At 41.5% G+C, this 26,035-nt stretch overlaps 1 protein-coding gene across 1 annotated transcript in view; it reads right to left on the reverse strand.

Moving 5' to 3' along the window:
* The window catches only part of LOC144339264 (uncharacterized), a 102,690-nt gene that overhangs the window by 68,554 nt on the left and 8,101 nt on the right, over window positions 1-26,035 (reverse strand). The window lies entirely within an intron of this gene.

A 26,035-nucleotide genomic window follows, 5' to 3' on the forward strand; every position in this document is an offset into this window, starting at 1 on the left:
GAGAATAGGGGAAGAGAGAAAGAAAGCATCCTCCTAGCCCAAACTTAGATATATGAACACAGCTAACTACAAAATAGGCTAGGGACAGTAGTCTCTAATTGGGCATCCACCTGCCCAGATAAAACTTGGAGGAATATTGTATCACTGAAAGGATAAAAGGTAAGCAATCAATGGGTCAAAGAAGAAATCACAAGGGAAAATTAAAAATATCAGGTGATTTAACAATATTTTGCATTATCTGGTCCTCATTTGGGACAGTACAGAGCAACACATTATAGGCACCATTCATCATAAAGTGCCATCACCCTGGGTCAGGCACAACAACCCATGAGGTGGATCCTCACAACAACCTGTAAGGTGGGTACTGCTGTTATCTCCATTTCATAGACAAGGAATCTAGAGCACAGGACAATCTCAAGACCACACAGCTAGAATGTTACAGAGCTAGAATTTGAGCCCATTGTTTTAAAACCTTATTCTCTAGACCAGGTCTTGAATTCTTTTAAACCCAAATACATGTAATCACCTGTTGAGAGCAGAAGTTTTGTCTCTGCTCCCATCTAGCTATGTCCAGTGACGCATGGATGATCTCCACTGTTCACAGGCTTCTGCAGCAGTGGGGTTTGTTCTACATTTGAGCAGCCCTGCTCCAGAATGACATAGCTCTCCAGGCCAGACGGTGAAGCAAGTTCTATGACACAGGTGATGGTTTCAAGGAAGGAGAGGTTCTGACCATTTTATTACCTCCCCATGGGACAGAAGCGATCACTTGCAGTGCCATCTAACTCTGCATCTTCACTTGCAGCCAGTTGAACGGGCAAGTCCCTTGCCAAATTCCAACAGAAACATTCATCAGAATTTTCCCGTAGGAATTTTTGCAAAAACTAGCTGTTCCCTCCCGCCATGTTGTAATAGGTAGAAATGGTCATCTAGTTAGGGGTACACAGAATCAAGTATGACAAGTTATCAATTTCCCATTTTTCAAGGTGCTGGAAGTGAGTCATTAAGTAAATCTTGACTATTAGGGTGTCTTCAGACCTTTAAAGAAGCATTTGATGAAAGGATTCTCAGAAACGTAGGTCTAAATTTGATTCTAGTCCTGAGGGCATCTCGTCAATTGCATTTGTCTGCTGCAGCTGTATAAACTCATCTACTGCTGGAAAATCTCAGAAACCTTGTACAGTCATATGTCATTTTATTGCACTTCACAGATATTAATTTTTTGTTTTGTTGTGTTTTTTACAAACTGAAGATTTATGGCAACCCTATATCAAGCAAGTCTATTGGTGCCATTTGTCCAACAGCATGTACTCACCTTACGTCACTGTGTCACGTTTTAGTAATTTTACTAAAATTTTAGTAAAATTTGATACTAAAGCACATATCAAATATTGCAATCAAGTAAGTCACATGATTTTTTGATTTCCCAGTGCATATAAAAGTTCTGTTTACACTATACTATGGAGTATAAACAGAGCTTCTATATGCACTGGGAAATCAAAAAAATCATGTGACATGCTTGATTGCAATATTTGATACTCACTTTATTGAGGTGGTCTGGAATCAAACCTGCAATAGCTACAAGGTATACCTGTGCCTCCCAAGGTCTCTGTTTCCTCCTGAATATTCGTCCAGAACGATTTTGTCTACTTTAAGAGAGGGTTCTGGGATTAAATTACACAATCCCTATAGAATTCTTAGTATATAGTAAACTGATGGTAATAATAGCTATTTTCGTGATTAGTTGAAACTCCACAAAAAATTAGAGAGATGACAATTATTGTAAGATAAAACGACAGTGTCAGAAGCAGTAGCCAAATAAAGATGAGAAATGAAGTCAGTCCAGAAGTCTATATAAAAACTATTAAGCAATTTATCTTATGGTGATGATTCACAGATGTTTTATTCATCTCCTTGATAATGAATTGCCTTTGTATTACTTTTATTATCGGACAAAACAATAAAGCAATTTCCACTTGGGGAGAAAGAACTTAGATGAAGTTCAGGTGTTTCTGAAATTATAAATCAAGGGTAAAACCAATTCAACTTTCAAATTCTCAGTTTTCATGCACTCTCCAAGGAAAGGAGCCCAGCCTGTGAGCATACTTATAGATCAAAATTTACACATTTGGCGTTACAGAGCTCTAAGAGGCCAGGCAACAAGCAAGCCAAAGGTGTTGATGACCACAGCAGGCAGGCTCACACTTACTAATACTACTTGCAGCCCTAAACTCCCATACACGACTCTATAATTTCCAGACCACCCACATTTACACTAACAAGTCCACATACAGGGTACAACAAGCATTCTCATGCAGTTCTGTCATCATGCCCAGTTTTCATGCCTGACCTTTTCTCATACTTCAGAACATTCTGACACTTCCTCTCTGCCTAACTTCAAAGCAGTGAGCATGGGAGAATAATTTACATTCTTATAGTTGACCAATAAATCTAACCATTTTTTCCTCACAGACCAATAGAGCATTTTATTTACATGTGGGGTCATTTATAAATAGAGTACTTTATTAAGTTCATAAAGATATCTCAGAACAAACACCATTTTTCCAAGTACAATGAATGAATTCTTGGGGTTAAGATTTTGTTGAGATTAGATATTTTGACCTGACCAACTGCCATAAGGACATTTATCACATTAAATTTTATCAAACACAGATCTACAGTTTCATGGTCCCAGTAGTTGTATAAGCATCACTAAAGAATCTATCTATTTTGCATTTCATTTTTTTCCCTAAGGCAAATCCTCTTTAAAACCATGTTAGATAAAAATTTTAAAAATCTTTTTAAACTGAAAAAGAACTTATAATTTTTTTTAATGTTCAGGTTGCCTCTGTTTAAAATGTGCCAGCCACTGTGCTAGGCCCTGAGGATACCCAGGCAAAACACACACAGTCCCTGCCTACATGGAGTTTAGAGTACAGGGGGAAGCAGCAAGGAGAATATCATGCCTATATAATCACACATGCCTGTATAATTAAAAACACAGGATGCAGTGGGCACAAGTGGTGGCCATGGAAACACAACTCTCCAACTGCAGGGAGCATACCTGACTGACAGCCCCAGCTGTTGCTCCTCTAGATCCTTCAGGCCACCCCCAGTCAATGGCTCCCATTCCTATCAGAGGCAGAACTTGTCTAACATGCATCTTGGTCTAAGAACACCCCACTGGCATCACTGAAGTGTTCTTAGAACTGAGTAGAGTCTGAGACTCTTCCTATCCACTCCTTCTTCCCTCCCTTTCTCCTTTCTCAAGGATCAGACCTGCATTTGTGGTCCGAAGGCTCTCCCTGTCTATTCTTACCCCTCTTACCCCTGCACTGTATCCTGCACAGGTATTTTCCCTGGTAAGTCCCTTGGATATCTCATCCACTTTTGGCATCTGCTTCTCAGAGGACCTGGACTATATACAACATAGAGGAGAGTACAACCTAGTCTGAGGGATCAGCGAAGACATCTTGGAGAGGGAAATAAATGAGTTGAGATGAGTACAGGTAGAAAGTAATGATGCTAAGAGGAGGCAATGAACATTCCACATACAGAAATTAGCATGTCAAAGATCCTCTGTCACAGGACAAACGAATAAAGAAGAGAGCTTTATGTTCTTTGCCTAGAATATGAAGCAAGAGAGAGAAGAAGCTGCAGAGGTAAGCAAGGACCAGATAAAAAGAAGAGGAGCAAGAAAATAATCTACTCTGGCTCACCATAGTGAGGCACTGCATGGTGCTGGAGTTAAGAGGCAAAACCCTACATACATAGACTTGGGCCCTACTTAATGCTTTCATAATAATTTATTTACTTATTTAGTTTAAATATCTTAATAAGGAAGGCCAACAAAGAAGAAAGCCACCACTGCATAATTTCTTGGGTCAATGTAGCACTTTTGGTAAAGCTAAAGTATTCATATCGTACAGGCTAAGCTACTATAACAAAGAGACCCTCAAAATACAATGGTTTAATTGAGATAAATTTGTATTTTTTTTCTCACATAATGGTCTAAAGAGAAACAGAGAATCTAGGGCAGGTGGATATTTCTGCTCTATAGAGTTACCCAAGGATCCATGATGATGGGTGAGCTCTGCCATCTTTCAAACATGGCTTCCAATGTGGTTGTCCCAGATATTATTATTTCCTCATTTCCTAGTCAATGAGAATAGGGGAAGGGAGAAAGAGCATCCTACCAGCCCAAACTTAGACACATGAACAAAGCTGACTGCAAAGTAAGCTAGGGAAAGTAGTCTCTAACTGTGCATCCACCTGCCCAAATAAAACTTGGAGGAATGTTCTATCATTAAAAGGATAAAAGGTAAGCAACCAATGGGTCAAAAAAGAAATCACAAGGGAAATTTAAACATATATTGAGACAAGTGAAAATGAAAATATTACATACCAAAATTTATGACATGCAGTGAAAGCAGTCATAAGAGGAGAGTTTGTAGCTGTAAATGTATATATTACAAAAGAATGATCTCACATCAACAACCTAACTTTATAACTCAAAGAACTAGGAAAATAAGAACGAATTAAACACAAAGCTAACAAAAGGAAGGAAATAATAAGGATTAGAACAGAGATAAACATAATAGAGAGTAGAAAATTTATAGGAAGTCAATGAAACTGAGTTAGTATTTTGAAAAAATCAACAAATTTGATAAGCTCTTAGATGAACTAAGAAAAAAAGGTAAGACTCAAAAAACTAGAATTAGAAAGGAACTAGATGTTAGAAGGAATGTCATAGAAATAAAAGGGATTATAAGAGAATACAATGAACAATTGTATACCAACAGAAACATAAGAATTCCTAGAAACACACAACCTATCAAGACTGAATCATGAAGAAATACAAAATCTGAACAGACCCGTAACTAATAAGCAGATTGAATTAGTAATCTAAAACCTCCCAACAAAGAAAAGCCCAGGACCAGATGGCTTCACTGGAGAATTCTGCCAAACATTTGAAAAAGAATAACACCAATCCTCTCCAAACTCTTCCAAAAAAATTGAAGAGCAGTAAACACATCCAAACTTATTTTATGAAGCCAGCATTACCTTAATACCAAAGACAAAGATGCTGCAAGAAAACTACTGACCAATATCCCTAAAAAATAATGATGTAAAAACTTCAACAAAATCCTAGCAAACAGAATTCAACAGCATACTAAAAGAATTATATAGGGCAACCAAGTGAGATTTATTTCTGGAATACAAAGATAGTTCAACATGCAAAAATCAATCAATTTACATATTACCACTGTAGTTTACATTACATTAACAGAATAAAGGACAAAAACTACAGAATCAACTCAATCAATGCAGAAAAAGTATATGAAAAGACTAAACACCCTTTTATGATGAAAATACTCAACAAATTAGAAATAAAAAGAAACTACTTCCACATAATTAAGACCATATATGAAAAACCCACAGCTAATGTAATATTCAGCGGTGAAAGACAAAGCATTTCCTCTAAGATCAGGAACAAAACAAGGATCCCAGCTTTTGCCAGTTCTTTTCAACACAGTATTGAAAGTCCAAGCCAGAGCAATTAGGCAAGAAAAAGAAATAAAAGGCATCCAAATTGGAAAGGAGGAAGTAAAACGATCTCTGATCACAGATGACAAATCTCATATGTAGATAAACCTAAAGATTCCACCAAAGAATCTGTTAGAATTAATGAACAATTTCAGCAAGATCGCAGGATACAAAATCAATACAAGAAATCAGTTGCATTTCTATACATTTATAATGAACAATTTGAAAAGGAAATTAGGGAAACAATTCCATTTGCCATGGCATCAAAAAGAATAAAATATTTAAGAATAAGCTAACCAAAGAGGTGAAATAGTTGTACATTGAGAACTACAAAACATTGCTGAAAAAAATTAAAGAAATAGGCCAAGTTCAGTGGCTCACGCCCATAATCCCAACACTTTGGGAGGCCAAGGCGGATGGATCACTTGAGATGAGGATTTCAAGACCAGCCTAGCCAGCAGGGTGAAAGCCTGTCTCTACTAAAAATACAAAACTTAGCCAGGCATGGCGGTGGGCACCTGTTGTCCCAGCTACTCAGGAGGCTGAGGCAGGAGAACTGCTTAAACCTGAGAGACAGAGGTTACAGTGAGCTGAGATCATGCCATTGCATTCCAACTTGGGTGACAGAGCAAGACTCCATCTCAAATAAATAAATAAATAAATAAATAAATAAATAAATAAATGGAAAGACATTCTGTGTTCATGAATTGAAAAACTTAATAGTGTTAGGATGTCCGTGTTACCCAAAATGATCTACAGATTCAAAACAATCCCTACCAAAATCCCAATGGCATTTTTTGAAGAAATAGAAAAATCCATCCTAAAATTCCTATGGATTTTCAAGGGACCCTGAATAGTCAAAACACTTTTGAAAAAAACGAACAAAGTTGGAAGACTCATAGTTCCTGATTTAAAAACATATTACAAAACTGCAAGAATCAAAGCTATGTGGTACTGGCATAAAGACACACAAATAGACCAACGGGGTAGAGTAGAGTTCCCAGAAACAAACCTTCACATGTATGGTCAAATGATCTTCAACAAGCAACCTAAATCACTCAGTGGGGAAAGGTGTCTTACATGGCAGGAACAGGAGCAAGAGAGAGTTGGGTGGGGCAGAGGGTGCAACATACTTTTAAACAGATAGATCTCAAAAGAACTCACTATTATTTGTATCATATACTGATACAAATACAAATAAGCTAACCAAGGAGGTGAAATAGTTGTACATTGAGAACTACAAAACATTGCTGAAAAAAATTAAAGAAATAGGCCAAATCTCCCCAATTTATTTACATACTTGGTCTTTTATTTGTATCAGTATGGACTCATGGATATTTTATTCTTTGGGTTATAATTCAATACTATTTTATTTACTTTCTTGCTCAAACTGTTGCAGCTTTGGCCATTGAGATCTCTTTCATTAGGCTCCTGTGCTCCTCTGATGTATTCCTATCATTGTGGCCAAAAATAATTTTCAAAATATTAAAAACATAATGATGAAACTAATAGATATAGAATATGCATCTAAAGATTTATTTAATTAATAAAGAAACCAGAAGGATGATAGAGTTCAAAGGAAAACACAAGAAACTGACGCAAATATAGTTTCTAGGTGGAAAATATAATGCCGAAATAAGATTGCTAAATTAGAAACAATGCTGGTTAATGTCATGCACTGCATTAAACCTGTAACTTTTGGGATTAACATCTCTCATGAACAAAATCATTTGCATCTTTGAGTAAGCAGAGTAACCGCCCCCAAAAGATAGCCATGTCTTGGCCAGATGCAGTGGCTCATGCTTGTGCTTTGTGAGGCTGATACAGGAGGATCACTGGGGCCAGGAGTTCAAGACCAGCCTGGGCAACAAAGAGAGACTCCATTTCTACAAAAAATTTAAAAATTAGCCAGGTGTGGTGGTGCATGCCTATAGTCCCAACTACTCAGGAGGCTGAGGCAGGAGGACTGCTTCAACCCAGGGGTTTGAGGCTGTGGTGAGCAATGATGGCATTACTGCACTCTAGTGTGGGCAACAGACCAAGACCCTATCTCTAAAATAATAATAATAATAAAGATTTCCATGCCCTAATTCTGGAAACTGCAGATACATCATTTACACGACAAAAGAGGTTTTGTTGCAGATGTGATAAAGTTAAGGATCTTAATATGGGGATATTACTTAGGTGAGCCCAATGTAATAATAAGAATCCTAATAAGAGAAAGGAGGCAAGAGGGTCAAAGTCAAAAAGAGATTGGAAGATGTTATACTGCAACTTTGAAAATTGAGAAAGGAGCCCAAAGTCAAGGAATATAGGCAGATCCTAGAAGGTAGAAAACACAAAGGAACAGGTTTTCCCCCTGGAACTTCCAGAAGGAATGCAACCCTGCCAACATCTTGATTTTAGCCCAGTGAAACCCGGCAAGGACTTCTGAGCTGCAGAGCTGTAATGCAATAAATTTGTGCTTATATTAAACCATTCAACTTGTGGTAATTTGTCATGGCAGCAATAGGAAACTAATACAATCTCTACCAGAGAGAAGTCATCAGATCTTATCAGTTTTCTATGAGTTAACATTTAACACTATGGAATCTGGTCTCTAAGCAATAATTAATCATCAGTCAAACAAAGTTATTATTCCCTAGAGAGCTGGAAAACTGCTGGGTGGGTTTGATGGAACAGAGCTCTAATAGGGTGTTTAACAGTCATCTTTTTGCTGTATTCCCACATCTTGGATAACCTTTCTTAACATGTCTTTGCTGTGCCCATATTTCTCTCAGAAGCATTCACATACTTCCATACCTATCCTCCCTCTGGAGGGTAGCATTGTTACTGCACACTAACCCATTATTTGGGGGCCTTTGATAGCTTTGGACTCTTTACACATGAGGCCTTTGAAAGGGCAATATCTTAAGGGTAAGATTTAATGATCAGGCAATTTACCTTGCCTTTGGAAGGATTCAGGTCATATCCCTGATACTAATGCTACTTTCTGTTAAACATTTCTTAAAAATCCATTGACACCAAAGTTTACACATTAACTGACATTGTTCCTGAAGCCTGAATCTGTAAATGCTTATTTCTTGTTTTTTTCAACAATATGCAATAGGTATAACATACTCCCTTCATTCCACTTTTTCCTCTGTGATAGTTTGCCCAAATACCACCCAGTGTCAGATTGATTTGTTCAGTCCAACAATCTTCTGAAAAAAAGAGCACCAGTCACATAAATAGGTATCATAAAGATTAAGAAAGAATTGAACAGAGAAAAAAAAATTTTAACTGAAAGTCATGTTAGGATCAGAGATATAACCCAAATCCTTCCAAAGGGAAGGAAAATTGCCTGACCAAGTCTCATCCTTAAGATATTGACCTTTCAAAGGTCTCATGTATAATGAGTCCAAAACTATCAAAGGCCCCCAAATAATTGATTAATGGACAGTGACAATGCTACCCTCCAGGGACATTCTGTGAAAAGAACCGGGCTTCCTGACTCCAATCTTCTGCTTTCAAATCCACCCTGCATGCCCCACCCATCCTCTTCTTCAGAAAGCACTTTAACGGCTCACAACATTTTTGAGCCTCCTTACTGCTTTTAACTCAAGTGTGGAACCTCACATGCCTCTGTTACCTATCTGGCTCCATTCCCACTGCACATGTTCCAAGAAACCCCTGCTGGCCTAGTGCAGTGGTTTTCATACTTAAGTGTCCATGAACATCACCTGGAGGGTTTGCAAAAACAGCTTGCTAGGCTCCATCACAGAGTTTCTGATTCTGTAGAGAGCAAAACTCAAGAATCTGCATTTGTAGCAAGTCCCCAAGAGATGCTGCTGCTGCTGCTGGTTTAGACATCAAACTTTGAGAACCACAGGAATCTGAGCTCTGGGCTACTCCTTTTTAAAAAAAACTCAGAATAGGCCGGGCGCGGTGGCCCAAGCCTGTAATCCCAGCACTTTGGGAGGCCGAGGCGGGCGGATCACGAGGTCAGGAGATGGAGACCACTCTGGCTAACACGGTGAAACCTTATCTCTACTAAAAAATACAAAAAATTAGCCAGACGCGGTGGCGGGCGCCCGTAGTCCCAGCTACTCGGGAGGCTGAGGCAGGAGAATGGCGTGAACCCAGGAGGCAGAGCTTGCAGTGAGCCGAGATCGTGCCACGGCACTCCAGCCGGGGCAACAGAGCGAGACTCTGTCTCAAAGGAAAAAAAAAAATAGGGAAAAGGCAAGACCATATACGATTTGGCGCTAGAAATGACAGTATTCCATTTCTACTATCCTTTTCTTAAAGAACTCCATGGTCCACATGGTAGCAGAGAATATGACACCTGGTGTTATCTCCCCTTCCACCCCTTGGACCACAGCTGGCTGCAGCAAAGATCGACCCCTGACCAAGTTAGACCAATCCCACATGTTTGGAACAAGGATTTTGAAGGTGTCAGAGTTACCTGTGGGGAGCTATATAATGTTTAGGACCGAGCCCTGTGCAAGTCAAGGAAGGTAGGCTGGAGAGACAAGGAGGGAAACAAGATCAGCCCCCTGCAGATCTAGAGCAATTCCTGATAAGATTCTGGTTCCTCTGAGACCTGGATGGACTCTTTGCAAAGAGTGCCGGTAGATTCTTCTGGGGGCAGTTGTTCTCAAATACACCCGTGCAGAGGCAACATCCAGGCAGCTTGTTTCTGTGTTGACATCTCAGATTCCCCTCTAAAGAATATGTTGAGAAGGTGTGGGCATGGCACAGAAATGGGGATGTTTAATAAGCACCCCAGTGATCTTGATGGAAGTCTGTGGGTTATATTCTGAGAAACACTATCCTCCATTTGTTTGTTTGTTTTTAACTCCAGCCCCTTTGAGTGGGTGTCTTGTTCTTAGAATCAAAAAGTACTAATTAAGGCAGTGCATATTACCAAGGTTTGGGAAGTAAAGGCAAGCCACTAGACAAAGTGATATGTGGGTCCTCCGGGATGAGTGAGAATTAGCCAGGTGGAATGTGAATATGCGTATGGCTCGGGAGGGCAGGGGAAAGGTAGGTTGTGCAAAGGACCTCGGTCAAGAGGGAGTATGGTATACCTAAGGATCCAAAATTCGATGTGAATAGAGCAGCAGTGTCTGTGTGTGTGTGGCGGGGGCTGGCAGGTGGGTAGAGAGAGAACACTGACCAACAATCAGGAATCCCCCTGTTGGAAAGCAGTCATCATCTTACTGCTTCCCATGGGCAATACTCTATTCCTCCTCATGCCTCAGGGATCCTGCTGGCTTTTTGGCTGCTGTCTTCTATTTTCTCTGCCTAGACCCCTTCCCTCTCTGGCTAGCTTCCCTAACATTTCTAGAATCAAAACCCTACAATTTAATTTTTTTATTTCCATAGGTTTTCAGGGGGAAGAGTTGGTATTTGGTTACAGGAGTAAGTTATTTAGGCGTATTTGTGGGATTTTTGGTGCACCCATCACCCGAGCAGTGTACACTGAACCCAATTTGTAGTCTTTTATCCCTCACTCCCTCCCACTCTCCCCTGAGTCCCCAAAGTCTACTGTATAATTTTTATGCCTTTGCATCCTCATAGCTTAGCTCCCACTTATGAGTGAGAACATATGATGTTTGGTTTTCCATACCTGAGTTACTTCACTTAGAATAATAGTCTCCAATTTTGTCCAGGTTGCTGAGAATGCCATAAATTCATTCCTTTCTACGGCTGAGTAGTATTCCATCACATATGTATATATATATATCACAGTTTCTTTATCCACTCATTGATTAATGGGCATTTGGGCTGGTTCCATATTTTTGCAATTGTGAATTGAAAACCCCACATCTTTAAAGAGTACTTCACGCTAAAGCCTACTGTAAAAGGGATTTCGGGTGTATACCAGACACCTCTTGGGCTGCGCCCTGCAACCTCTCTTCTGGGCTGCTCCCTGTCTCAGCTACACCACAGGTCTCTCTCTGTCCTGCGGCTTGGCATGGGATGGCTACTGGGAGCCGCTCAGTGTGACGGAGTTAACACCCAAGAAGAAACCCTTGGCCCAAAGGGGACAAGAGCCCATGGAAAAATATTCTTTTTTTCTTCCTGGTGGGTAGAAAATTCTAAGGTGCATTTTACATAGCATCTCAGAGCATCCTCAGTGGGACTGAGGTCTGGTGGCCACTTTCCAATCCTTGCTCCTGCTCCTTGAGATTTCTTCCCAGAATAAACCATAGGCACCCAAGCTCTTAGACAAACCGACATCAATAATGACCAAAGGGAAGGATTAAGGTCATCAGAATATTAGAAAGGCTTATTTATCTACTCTGGTCTACCTGAAAATGCATATGGGCTTGTTCGGGTCTCTAGTACTCTAAATTTTTCACTTTGTTCTAGATATTCCCATGAGAATAACCTTAGTTCTGTCTGGAGTGAGTTTGGATTTTATTCTGGGAATTAGCACTTCCAATCCTATCTGGACCGGATGGGGAGATTCTCTGTGTATAGCTTGATGGAGTCAGTACTGGTTTCTGTTCCTCTTACCTAATCCTCGCAGGGACAGTGAGGGGGGACCCCAGATGGTCCCCCACCCTGCATCAGGGCTGCTCTCCCTCCCACACAGCAGATGTGCACCCACTATGGGGGTCTGGCCGGGCCCTACGACTGGGGAAGGCACTTCGACTTCTGCCTCTGAGGAAATCTTCAGTGAGTCTCACAACAAAATTAACTTCTTGGCAGTCTCTTCTATTGGTCTTTGTGTTAGTTTCTCTGGCCCTCAGAAGTCCTGGCCTCTCCCCTCAGTCTGTATCTCTCTTTCTTAATTGGTTTTTCCCCAAGCGTGTTTTTCCTAGATCAAGCCACCATCATCGCTTGACTGAAGCATGGTTGCAGCTTCCTAGCTAACTTACTGATTGCATTAATCATTTCCTAACCTAGTAAATATCCCATGTGACTTTTATTTTAAAGTGTGAGTCAGATCATGTCCCTCTCTGCTTAAGAAACTCCATTAACTTCCCATTGTACTTAGAATAAAATACAAATGCTCAACCATGGCCTACAAGGCCATCTTTGATTTAATCGTGCCTCACCACTCCCTCCCCTACTCACTATGTTCCAGCCACACAGGCCCATTCTCTATTCATAAAACCTACCAAGCATGTTCCTACCTCTGGGCCTCTGCACTCACCATACCCTCTTCCTAGGAATAACCACCCCCCAGACATTCCCATGGCGGGGTCCTTCTCAGCTTTCTGGCTCAACTGAAATGTCGTTCCAAAGACAGACTTTCCACAGTAGCTAATCCAAAGTAACATTCCCTCCCCAAGTTGCACCCTCTCGCTCAATCACCTGTTTTTTATGGTCCTCACGGTCCTACACAATTCATGTTACATAGTAGACACTTAATGTTTCCTGAATGAATAAATCAATGAATGAACCCTCTAGCAAGTTGTGAAGGCCACACACATTTGTGGGTGCTTTAACTACTTTGCTTTTTATTCTAAGATGTGTTCTGACTCAGATTTTTTGGATACGGTAAGGCCTTAGGGTCAAAGACTGCTATTTTAGACATCTATCCATATACTACTCAGTAAGTCATGCTAATGTCCCCAAAACCACCTCCCATATCTCAGTGGGCTAGCACATCAAAGGTTGCTTTCTCATCGTTTCCAGATCTGATGCAGGTCAGCTTGAGGGAGGAGAGGAATTCTGTCATAAAGTTTTTTTCTAGTGAGTCATCCAAGCCCGGGGGTCTTAGAATCAGGCCCTAGATCTTCTCTATCCAGAAAGCAGATGAGGGCAAAAAATCTCAGGGAAGCAGTGAGTTATCATGGGCAAGCAGTTATTATGGGCAAGGCATAGGCAAAACATTTAACACTTCTATCCACATTCCATTGGTCAGAACACAGCCTCCTCCTCCCCCATACTCCAGCAAGAGAGGCTGAGCAATGTAATCTGTGTGCCACCCAGGAAGCAAAGAAGTGGAGTTTGGTGAGTATTGGGCCATGTGATAGCCTATTCCATCAGGCTTCAGATGACATTATTCGTCATCTGAAACTGGGGTCCGTCTTGCCAGTCAAGCATGCATTTCCAAGCTAAAGCACCACTGGAGGCTGCTGCTGTTGGAAGGATGTAAGCATGCAATGGATGCAAAAATAGTCCCTTCTCTCGACCTCTTGCATCCCCATCTCCAGCCAATACCTCCCGTGACAGAACCTAATCAGAAGCCAGCTAATAAGGGAGCCTGGCAAATGTAGCTTACAGACTTTGACTCTGGATCACAGTTCAGCGCATAGCAAGGTGGGCCTGGAGATGAGAATCAATAGCTAAATAACCAGCAGAGCGTTGAGCTTATTAATTCAACAGAGATAATCAAGAGGCTTCAAACCCTAGGTTACTCCATAGGTTATTTTTCTAAGGCCTTTTCTAAAGATTCCTCCTCTGAGGGAATACTTTTCAGGAATCCATTCACATGCTCAGAAAAGCAAAATACAGGAAAGTGCATGTAAAAGAAAATTTTCTGACCACCTGGAGAGGCCATATAATAACAGGTGAAAAAAAAAATTAGAGAAAAATTAAGCACCAAAATATTCACTCCTATGTGCAATGGACAGAATGATCATATCGTATGATTATTCTGCTGGGACGCTGGACTCTATGCATTTGAAAAAGGATGAAGAAATTAATCCATCCTCATAAGAGGATGACAGAAGTGGCTAAGTAGTCCTTTAGCGCAGGGCTTTAAGCCTTGAAAGCTATTGGAAAGCTCAATGTAAAATAAGGTTAAGGCCCATTCACACGCACAAAGCTGAAATGGCGGGGAAGGCTGGTGGTAGGGGAGGAGCTTAGGGCAGCACTCAGGTATTGGTGTGGGGTACCACACCAATAGAAGACCCTCCCTCTTCTATTTTGACATCATGAGCCCATGCTGTCTGGTTTCAAAGTAGCAAATTGGTTGCTGAAGCTCATCTTGTTTCAAAGTAGCAAATTGGTTGCTGAAGCTCCAGTCATGGTATCTGTTCTAGACAGCAGAAAGAGGAAATGCAAAGGCAAAAGACTATGCCTCCCACCTGAGTCAGCTCCCAACAACAGCCCTTCCTGGAAGTGCCGCAGAGCCATATTTAATAGTGTGAGAGGATGGGAAATGTGATTTTAAACAGAGCACACTACCCCCCCAACTAAGATTGGGGTTCTGTTACCAAGAATGGGAGAAATGGATGTCAGGCAGGCAACTAGCAGTTGGCCACAAACACTAAGGATGTGGCTTCCCAGGTGAGCCAGGGAAAAGTGCTGACAATGAAGACATTCAGTTCTCCCCTGAGCAGTTGGTTCCGTTACCTTCACTTGCCACCTTTACCACCCTACCCAGGGAGTCCCTCTGTGAGGGATCAGAAGGCACCAGCCAGCAGAGACTGTCCACTTGATCATCAGACATATCCTTTGTCCCAACAAACTGGATTGCATCCTTTACCTAAGATAAGCAAATGCTCACCACCATCGTTGGTATGTATAGGAAGGAATATATGCTCATTTACCATAGATGACCCCACCTTTCCAGAATATAGCAAAACCAATTCTAGGTCTCAGAGATAGCAAATGTAAAGTTTCTAATCCTGCCTGACTTGGTCAGCAACAGCTCAGTATTATGAATAATGAATAATGATACAAATAACAGTAACAGCCATCCCTCATTGATTGTTGACCATGTGCCAATCACTGTGCTGAGCATCTTATCCTAGAGGCCCACTTGGGAGTATTAAATGTGGAAATGTATCAGTCTCAGAAGAGGTTTAGATTTGTTTTTTATTCAATGTCACCCAGGTGTTAAGTCACAGAGTCAGGATTTAATCCAAATCTTCCTGACTCCAACCTCCATTGATCTTTCAGTTAACTCCAAATTAACTGAGGCTGTCATGTGTTGAGCCTTTGTATTAGTTAGAATGTAGATGCTTGGATTTAATGAAGACCAAAGGAGAGTGGTTTAGATTAGTACTGATTCAAGTCCAAGTAGTAAACAGTCTGGCAGCAGTTGGGGGCTGGGTAGTACAGCTCTGCTCCACACAAAGGTGGGGGAACCCATACCCCTTCCATATTGATGCTCTGCCATCCTATGGTTAAAGATGGCTCTCCACACCTCCTTGTTCCAGCTCAAGGGAAGGAAGGAAGAACAAGTAGAAGGTGTTTCCTCTAAATGGGATTAACTCAGAAGTGACAATTCCTCTCACAGTTCTTTAGGCAGAGCTTGGTCACATGGCCACACCAGTGACAAAGAAGTCTAGGAAATGTAGCCCCTACCTTGACAGCCACATGCTCAGACAAAACTAAAAGGTGGGGACTATTTCTAAAAGGAGGAGAGGAAATGGATTTTGGGGACAAAAAGCAGTCTCTGCCACACTTGCAGATTGCATCATAGGAAGAGAGACTGGACTCTTTGGTTCAGAGGAAGAGCTGGGCACTGCCCAACCAAGACCACACAAAATGGGGAACTCTGCTAATGGAGAGCGGGCAGAATGGAAGTGGGACAGCCCAAAACTGCAGCTGGGGCACTGCTCGGTAATTATACAGCAGAAGAAACAGTGACCATAAGAGCTGAAAGGAAAACAAGCTGTTATTGTTGTAAGAAAAATAAAACAAAAGTTCTTGCTAATCATGCCACCCAAGTTATACATTTATCCTCCCTGCTCTTGGCCATAATGGAGCTCACAGTCTTTTTTCAGACTCCCCTTTCTCAGAGCACATGGGGTGGGTAGATATTGGTTTTTTGGACGGGGGAGGAGGTGGGCTGGGTCTTTATGCTGGAAATACCCATTCTGGCTCCTCCCTCTGGACCCAGATCCCAAGGTGGTAGATGTTTTGATGGTACCTCAAAGGGATGGAGCCACTGTTGAAAAGCACTGCAGGAAAGAAGCCAAAGTGGTGGGCTGGGCAGATCTGGAATTATCAGAAGTTCATAATTAACACATGCAGATCCATTTTATGTAGGCTTTGAGGATTCACAAAGGCCCAGGCTAAGCCCTCAAAAGTCTTCTTGCTGTTATTTGCACACTCATAGTAGATTCTTTATCAGTGGTAGCCTGAAGTCTGCCACTGTACATATTATCTCTAATCTTTTTTTTCCTTTTCCTTTTGAGACCGAGCCTCATTCTTTCACCAAGTCTGGAGTGCAGTGGCACAATCATGGCTCACTGCAGCCTCAACTTCCCTGGGCTCTGGTGATCCTCCCACGTCAGCCTCCTGAGTATCTGGGACTACAGATGTGTGCCACCATGCCTGGCTAAGTTTTGTGTGTTTTTTTTTTTTTTTAGAGATGGGGTTTTGCCATGTTGCCCAGGCTAGTGTCAAACTTCTGGGCTCAAGCGATCTGCCTGCCTTGGCCTCTCAAAGTGCTGGGATTACAGGTGTGAGCCACCATGCCTGGTCTGTCTCTAATTCTTAAAACCACCATAGCAGGTGCTTTTGGCATCCCTCCCACTCCCTTGTCCTTACCATTTCAGAGCACAGTGGCTTGCTTCCAAATGCCCGCACCTGAATTTCTCTGCTGAGGACTTTCTTGTGCTGCTAGAGTCCTACTTTGCCAAGCACGGGATACAGCATATGCACCTACAAATCATTAAAACACTCCACCTCGCAGAAGTAGCCCTCAGTTAACTGCTCAGGAATTGGTGTATAAATACCTCGGCTCCCTCAGATTTTCCCTCAGATGGGAAAATTTGTAGGTACATGCACTCCACTGGTTCCCAGAGCCTCCCCAGTGGGAACAAGCTCTAATAGCCTACGGTGGTAATTGAATTGATAACATACTTTTTCAGGGGCTGCCTTCCATTCCCTGTGTCATTTCCTGACTGCCCAACTGATGTTTCCAGGACTTCCTAAATAAACTACTTGTAGTCTATCTCAGGATCTGCTTCTGGGAGATCTTAAATAAGACACCCTGTGAAATAAGTTATGATCCCCATGAGGGTAACAGGCTGGCACCATAAAAAGCGCACTGGCTCTGGAGTCACAATGACCCAGATTTGAATTCCAGTTTCATCCCTTACCAGCTGTGTGGGGCTGAGAAAATTGTTAGGCTCTGGTGTCTCCATTTTCTGGTCTGTTAAATGAAGCCAATTATACCCACCTTGCAGAACCGGACAGCTTTCAATAAAACGATTCCTCTGATTTCCCTAACACTGTCCCCAGAACATAACAGGCACTCAACAAGAGTTAGTTTTCTTCCCTCCTGTCTCCATTTTACAAATAAGGAAACTGAAACTCAGGAAGGTTTCCTGACCTGTACAAGGTTAAAAAGTTGGTTAAGTGACAGATCTTGGATTCAAACACAAATATCCTCATTCCAAATCTACTTAAAACTTTTCCACTGCGCCTCCCATATCCACTTCAGGGCCTAAATTTCCTGACTTGATACACAAAATCATTTTAAACTTCAAATTCCCAGGTCTTTCTTTCCTATTGTGCTCTGCAGATACCACATCTGGCTTCTGATCCTCAGAGATTCCCACATTCTGGTGCCATTCACACCCTTTGCTATTTGTGCCCTCCATTCTGGGGCATGGCTCTCTCTCTTTCCCGCATTCAGCTGTTACACACACTTTTAATTTGGGGGTAAAGATTTTCACAAGTTCATCTCTGGGTAAAATACAACATCACTGAAAATAGATGAAATTGCAGGAAAAAAGGATTACAGGTAACTCAGGGACAAATAAATGTACATCTGAACGTTTTACTCTTAGACAAAGGTGAGGAGTCCTTTCCTGGTTCCCCCTTGAAAAGAACACCCAGAACCCTTCCGGGGTGGAGCGCAAACATGCCAAGCACCTGCTGCTTCTTGGTGAGTGAGTGGAGGTCCCAAAAAGGAAGAAATATCCAATGTTTCCAAATTAACTCTCCCAATAAATAGTGCTGTTACCCAGCAGCTCAGCCAAAAGCAAAGCAGAGGCAAAGACAAAAAGGAAAACCAAAGTCATTCTGTTCAACTCACTCAGATTTTTGCAATTAGAAATCTAGAAAAAAGCTATTTTTATTTCCAACTTTACATTTGGGCTAATTTTTAAAATACACTACTATTTGGAAATATGTTTATATTGCAGGAACATAATCTTTCAGGGGTTGAACTTTGAAAGGTCCTATGTGTGACCTCACCTACAGTACAGTGACCAATCTGTCATGGTTTTAGTACTAAAAGTCCCTTGTCCCAGAAAATTTCTTAGTCCTGGGTAAACAGAAATGGTTGGTCAACTAATTAGAATACAAATTTGATTCTCAAGTCTGCTCTTTTAAAATACAAATCTCCTTAGGCAGGTCAAAACAATTCACCAGTGGTAATTTAGGGTTCTGATAGCTTCTCACAAAATACCCCACAAAAATGGTCCCCAGTTTAAAAATCCATGAGGATTTCCTATTAAAGGAATCACAAATGCAGACACTGATAGAGACAAGATTCAAATACGTGAAGAAAGCAATTTGCATAAAATCTTCCAGTCTACTCTTTACTTATACAAGGAAATAGAATCTCATTCTTCCAGAAACCCACAGCCCATTTAGTCCATTACCTTCCCTCCTTTGATAGACATGGGATGGACAAACATCTCTCTACCCGAGAAAAACTGCTCAAGTGTGATTTTTAAAAATGGCAATTCTCATTGGGACTCAATGGCAAGGACTATGAGGACTATGGGTTTCCTTCCCTCTCTTTCTTTCTTTCTCTCTTTCTCTCTTCCTTCCTTCCTTCCTCCCTCCCTCCCTCCCTCCTTTCCTTCCTTCCTTCCTCTTTCCTTCTCTCTCTCTCTCTCTTTTTCTTTCCTTTTCCTTTCTCTCTCTCTCTCTCTTTTTTCTTTTTTTGAGACAGTCTCACTCTCTCACCCAGGCTGGAGTGCAGTGGTGCAATCCTGGCTTACTGCAGCCTTGACTTTGTGGGCTCTGGTGATCCTCCTGCCTCAGCCTCCTGAGTAGCTGCATCTACAGGCCCATGCCACCATGCTTGATTAATTTTTTATATATTTTTTAGTAGAGATGGGGTTTTGTCATGTTGCTCAGGCTGCTCTCAAATTCTTGGGATCAAGAAATCCACCTGCCTTGGCTTCCCAAAGTGCTGGGATTGTAGGAGCCACCACAACCAGCCTATGGTTTTCTTAGTCTGGATTCCTCCAGAAGCCAATCCCAGATAAGGATTCAAGTGTAAGGTATTTATCTGAGAGGTCATCCCAGGAAACAATAGTAGGACGGTGCATAAGTGAGACAAGAAAGATAAGGCCACACACATACACAAAAAGGACTAGCCTATTAAGTCACCTATCACCATGGGCGAGTGGAGCTTAACCCCATGAGGAAACTCTGGGAAAAGGTGTACAATATACACCCCTTAGTTTCACTGGATGGGCAAGGGAGCTGGAGTATCCACAGGCCAAACCCTGTTCATTTTTGGAGGGAATGGATGTTAATTCCCCTGCATTTCCAGCCCACCACTTCCACAGCCAGAGAAAGTCCTCAGACAAACCAATGCAGGTGCTGGCAGCGGGAAGTGAAGCTGGCATGCACGACTACGGCCAGGGCAAAGATGTAGGGACCAGCAACACCAGCAGCATCTGCTACAGCAATCAACGCAGAACCCATGAGCCACCAGAGCTCTGTGCTAGTCAGTTGCTGCCATGTGGGAATGCAGCCAGTGTTGCTAGAGCTTCTGAATTTTTAAAAGAAACCAGGGATCCAGATTGTTTTGTGGAATTTCCTGATTCATACTTGCTATTGATTGATTCAAATATTTTAAAAACAGTCTAGGGAATAACCAAGCATATCTATAGGCAGAATGTAGCCTATGGGCCATCAGTTTGCATCCACTACTCTAGTTTAACCTCCTTATTTTATAGATAAGGAGACCAAGGCCCTAGAGGACAGTGACTTGACTCAGGGGATGCTGCAGATTACCACTTGTCTGGGTTCTGCAACCAGTTCCCTTAACTCCCAGGCCAGAGTTCTTCCTAACCCACTGTGCTGCCCACACTGCCCACTCTCTTCTCTCCACACCCATCCTCAAAGGGCAGGAGCCTTATCCCTGCCCTCCACTGCACTCAGAGCAAAGGAAGTTTCCCTTTCTTCCATCAAAGCACTAAATATTTTGTCTCGCTAGAAATGTATTCCTTACTATTCTTAATTTCACAGAAGTTAGACAGTGCTTATTTTGTCCTGGGCACGCTTCTAAATACTTTACAAATAATTACTTTCATTCTCAAAGCAACCCTATGAAGCAAGGATTATTATTTTCCCAGTCTTAAAGATGGACAATTGAAATGCAGAGAGGTTAAGATACTTGCCTGAGTTGAAGCAGTGATGGAATTAGGAGACAAATTTTGGCAGCTATCTCCAGAGCCACAGATTGACAACCACTACTCAACACTGACTCTCAATCACCTACCTATTTAGACTCTTATAATACCTCGATTGGATCTTTTTTTTCTATGATAACAGGAATTGGCAAAGGACGGGCTCATGGGCCAACATCTACCCCCTGCTTGCTTTTGTAATAACAAGTATACCAGAATACAGTCACATCTATTAATTTATGTATTGTCTGCAGCCATTCTTGACCTACAAAGGCAGAATTGAGGAGTTGCAATACAGGCCATAGGGCCCACGAAGCCTATTTTATTTAGTGCTATAGCTTGGATAAGGGTTGTTTGTCCCCACCAAATCTTATGTTGAAATTTAATCCCCGATGTTGGAGGTGGGTCCTAATGGGTAGTGTTTGTGTCACGGGGATGGATCCCTCATGACTAGATTAATGCCTTCACTCAAAGGTGAGTGAGTTCTCACTCTTAGTTTTCACAAGAGCTAGTTGTTAAAGAGTCTGGCATGCCCCAACCCTCACCTCTCCCCTCCTCTCTCATCATGTAATCTCTGCACACACCAGCTCCCATTCTCTTCTACCATGAGTGGAAGCAGCCTGACCAGATGCAGCCCTATCTTGGACTTTCCAGCCATCAGAATCATGAGTCAAATAAAACCATTTTTTGTTTTTTTTTTTTTGTTTTTTTAAATAAATTACCCTGCCTCAGGTATACCTTTACAGTAACACAAAATGAACTAAGACATTTAGTATCTGGCCCTCCACAGAAAAGGTCTGCCAACTTCTGCATTACAGAATTGACAAGCTTTCCTCTGACTGCAAGTTTCTTGATTATGCTGCTTAATCATAATGCAGAAAATCCTATAATCCCTCCCAAAGCCTTAGCATACACAGTGATGAATTCACAGGTTAGACTTCTAGGAACTGCAAATATGCAGATGTCTGGGAACCCAGAAATCATCAAAAATACCCTCAGAACTCCACTTAAGGAAAAACATAACAGTAAGTTCCACGAAATAGGCACATTTTTAATCTTGGGTCCTTACCTGGGCAAAGGCTTTTAAAGCAACAGGACAGACAGAAATACCCAAAGAGGGGTAGAGAGGAGAAATAGAAGAAGTGGCTTTTACAACAACTGGCAATAGGCATCTTGCAGTTAGAGAGACATGGGTTCAAATCTCAACTCTACCACTTACGACTTATCTCTTAAACTTCAATTTTTACCTGTAAAGTAGGAGGAATAATAATGATCATTTCTTGGAGTGGGGTGGACAGTTTAGCCAAGATTATAATGTATATGAATTCTTAGCATCCTACCTGGGATTTGCTAACTACTCAGAGGAGCTCTATTATTAGTAATAAAGGTAACTCTAAAAGAACATGGATCTGTGACTATTTACACAGAGGCTCTCAATCCCACACAATTCAGCTGTCAAATAATAACAGGATTACAGCACAGAACAAAAAGCAATCTTTATCATGATAACCCCAAGTCAGGAAAAGATGTAGCCACATTATACGCACCAAGCAAAAAAAAGTAAAGAAGCATGTGCCATGTTTTCATCAAAGAAAGTTTAAGCAAAAAATCATGTGTGTACAAAGAGATAAGCTTCAATCACCTGGAAAAATCACTTAAGTGAAACAAATTACTTATTCCTTGACAACACTATATAAATGAAACTGTACATGCGGTAGAAAAAATGTTTGCATTGTAGGCTCTGCAAGAAGACAAAGTTACATTTCCCACTCATTGTTTAGTGAAAGCATCTATGGAATAGCATGAAGCCTTGCTGACAAACTGCCAATTTTTAAATACCCTTTATCAGCATCATTTTCATAGCTTTTCTCTGAGATCCAGAAAAGATCAAAGATCAGTTTCCAGGATGCTTTTCCAAGTGTAATCAAGTTCAGTGCTAGAAAGTACAATGAGAACCACTCACGATCTGAACTGTTTAAAGCATCTGAATCGTTGCAAAAACAATTTCTTCCTCTTAATGTGTTTGAATCAAACTTTTGACCTCTAGTAAACTGGATGCCCCATTCTTTCAGGCAGTAAAAGAGCAGCTAGACTGGGAACCTGGAGGTATATAAAACACTACACTACTTTTTTTCCTCTTAAAAATACAAATTGAATTACTTTAACACAGTTGGAGCAAATGACCATGATATGTCCTCAATTTAAGTCTTACAGCCCAACTGGGATGGCGTTCTGTGTTCCCAATCTAGGGGCACATGGTTTTCATTAGTTTGTCAGGATTCTGCATTTCAGTTTGCACATTTAAATAAATGCAATTAGTTCACTTGTGATGGCCCCACATACCCTTATCTTTTCTGATTTATTGAATAAGCCACACTCTCTTAATGTTTTGAGATTTGTCTAAATACTAAAAGGTTATTTGATATGACAAGTTACACAAAATACCACTTTTACTGCATGGCAAATAATTATACTGAAACTATCCACTGATACACCACTGCTTAGGAAGCCTTTTAAGTGCATCTATCTGACATTTAAAAAAAATTAAAGTGAGACTAGTCCAGCCAACACAGACAAAGTGCAGGGTGCACACTTCTGGTTGTTCATAGCATAAAATGTTTAGAGGTGGAAGGACCTCAAGTGTCAATACCCATTTGACAAATCCAGAGAGCTAATGAGCATGCTTCTGGTCAGTCTGCTGCCAAGGTGGGATCAGAACTTGGCCTTCCTGGTTCTTGATTCAGTGCCAACTCCAGCTCCCCTCTCTCCCCAGCCCCTCCTTTATCTGGCAGAACTCGGGTTGAGTATTAAACTTGGATGAAGCAGGGCCAAAGCTGGCCGTACATGCTTTGTGCCTGTCCCGCATTCTGGTCACATATGAGCCTTCTGCTCTTTTGCAAAGACTGAATTGATGGGATGGGCTCAGTCAGGTGCAACAAGGGAAGCCCGACAATAATCCTCAGCCACATCCATTGCTGGGTCCCCCACCGACGCTGTCGGCTGTTATAAGCACCAGCTGGAAGATGGATGCTGGTATTTCCAGAAAGACCTTTTGAATCAGGAGGGGCTGTGACAGGCCCCATGCTGTGGCAAGAGCATAATTATTTCCAATAACTGTCTGTCTAGGCTACTTAGTGATTTCCAAAGCCAAGCTCCTCCTCACTGTGACAACACATTCAGTGTTTATCTGGGGGAGTTTTGCACTTACTTCTTATGGAAGATCACAATGCCGAAAATTCCATTCTGGTAATAGTTTAGTCAGCAAGGCAGAAAGGAATGACATCTTTTATAAATAATGATTGAGGACAACCTATTTGATAACTTTGGATGCTTGTTCAGGATCTGTTGTAGGGGGCAATAGTCTCATTTGGAACAATATGAACCATTAGAATCTTCTGGGAGGCAGGCTCTTGGGAGAAAAAGGCAAGCTCTTATGCTGAGACTGCCAAGGACAACAAAAAGCAGAGACTTGTGCAGCATGGTAGCAAAGAGCACAAACTCCATTCTGAGTTTGAATTCCAGGTGTGTCACTTACTAGCTGTGTAATTTTGGGCAAGTCACTCGCCCACTCCAAGCCTCAGTTTCCACCTCTGCAGAATGTGGGTTACTGTGGGTCATTGTGGAGATGGAATTAAATGCTGCTTGGAAAGTATTTGGCAAATGCCTGGCATCTGGCACTTATAGGGGCTCAATAAAAGGTAGCCATTATCATCAGACACCAGTTAGTGGGGCTTGTGCTTTGAAAAGGGGACTTATTCTGATCCAACATTCCATGCTGATTCTCTGTGTTCATCAGATTGTTGCTGAAATCTCCGTTTGGGCCTTTTTTTGAGGCTTCCCTGCTACTTCTGTCCTTCTTCCTACTTGTCAAATGCTCTGGAACTCTCCACTTGCTGTGCAAATCTTTCAGGCCCAAGCGCAATGCCATCCCGTGCACCCCCTGCTACCATGCAGTAGCTCCAGACAGATCACCATACCTCTCATTTGGTGTCTGGATGGGGGAGTTCACCTTCCATGTTCATTCACATCTCCTTTCCCTGACATGATTACGCTTCTGGGAGACAGGGATTTGCCTTATATATCCTCTACAGCACTCAATACACGCCCACGAGTCTTCCAGGTTCCCTGATCCCTTGCTACACAAAGTATGGTCCACAGACTAGCACCATAGGCATCACTTGGAGCTTGTTAGAAATGCAGTCTCAGGCCCCATCCCAGATCTGCCGAATCAGAATCTGATCCGCAAGTGGTTTGTGTGCACCAAGTTCAGGAAACATCTCTCCAGTCCAGTATTTCCCAGACTTCAGTCATTCACATCTTCCCTTCATAGGTTTTGCCATTTTCCAGTACTATCTACACTGTGTTTTACCTAACACATATTTTTACACTGACATGATTTCTTTCTCAGCCTCGTTCTAAGCAACACTATTCAATCTGTTAATAGTTTGCTCAGCAAGGCAGAAAGGAATATAATCTTTTGCAAGACACGAAGGTATAGGTGAATTTTTTTTCTGGTACACGTTAAAATAAATAGCCAATAAGGAAAAATGTTTCTCTATCTATCATCTAAAATTAACTCATATACCACCAGGGATACACCTACCCACTTTAGCAAACACAGCTCTAGACTTTTTGTAGCTGGATTAGAAGACATCTAAGTCCGGTGCTCCTGAACGGTGTCTGTGCCCACTCAGCATGGTTATCCTATGGGGTGAATGCACTTGTCTTCAAGACAGAGATGGTTGTGGGAGGCTGAAAACCTAGGTTCTAGCCCTGCGCCATCCCTTAATGACTTGTCATATCACAGCCTCTCTTTGGGGCTTATTTTTACGGGTTAGCTGATCTTAAGGCTCCCTTCCAAGTAAAAAAATATGACATTATAATTATGAGATCAAAGGCTCCGGAGTCAGAATGACCTGGAGTTGAAACTAAAGCTCCATTACTTGTTCATTTCATTGAATCTCAGTTTTCCTCATCTGTAAAATGAACAATAAGCGGACATAACACCCATCTCAGAGGATTTGTAAGAAGAAAGAAGACAACTAAAAAATGCCTAGCTTAAAATGTGGGACATAGTTGGTGTTCAACAAATAATATGAATTATTAATTTTTTCCTAGCCTCTACAAAGCACAAATTAATAATGGCTAGAATGTTTTTAGTATTTACTCCACCACAGTTACTACATGAAACACTTCTTTGTATTTTG

Source organism: Macaca mulatta, chromosome 2 (assembly GCF_049350105.2).
Source record: "Macaca mulatta isolate MMU2019108-1 chromosome 2, T2T-MMU8v2.0, whole genome shotgun sequence".
Taxonomy (NCBI): Eukaryota; Metazoa; Chordata; class Mammalia; order Primates; family Cercopithecidae; genus Macaca; species Macaca mulatta.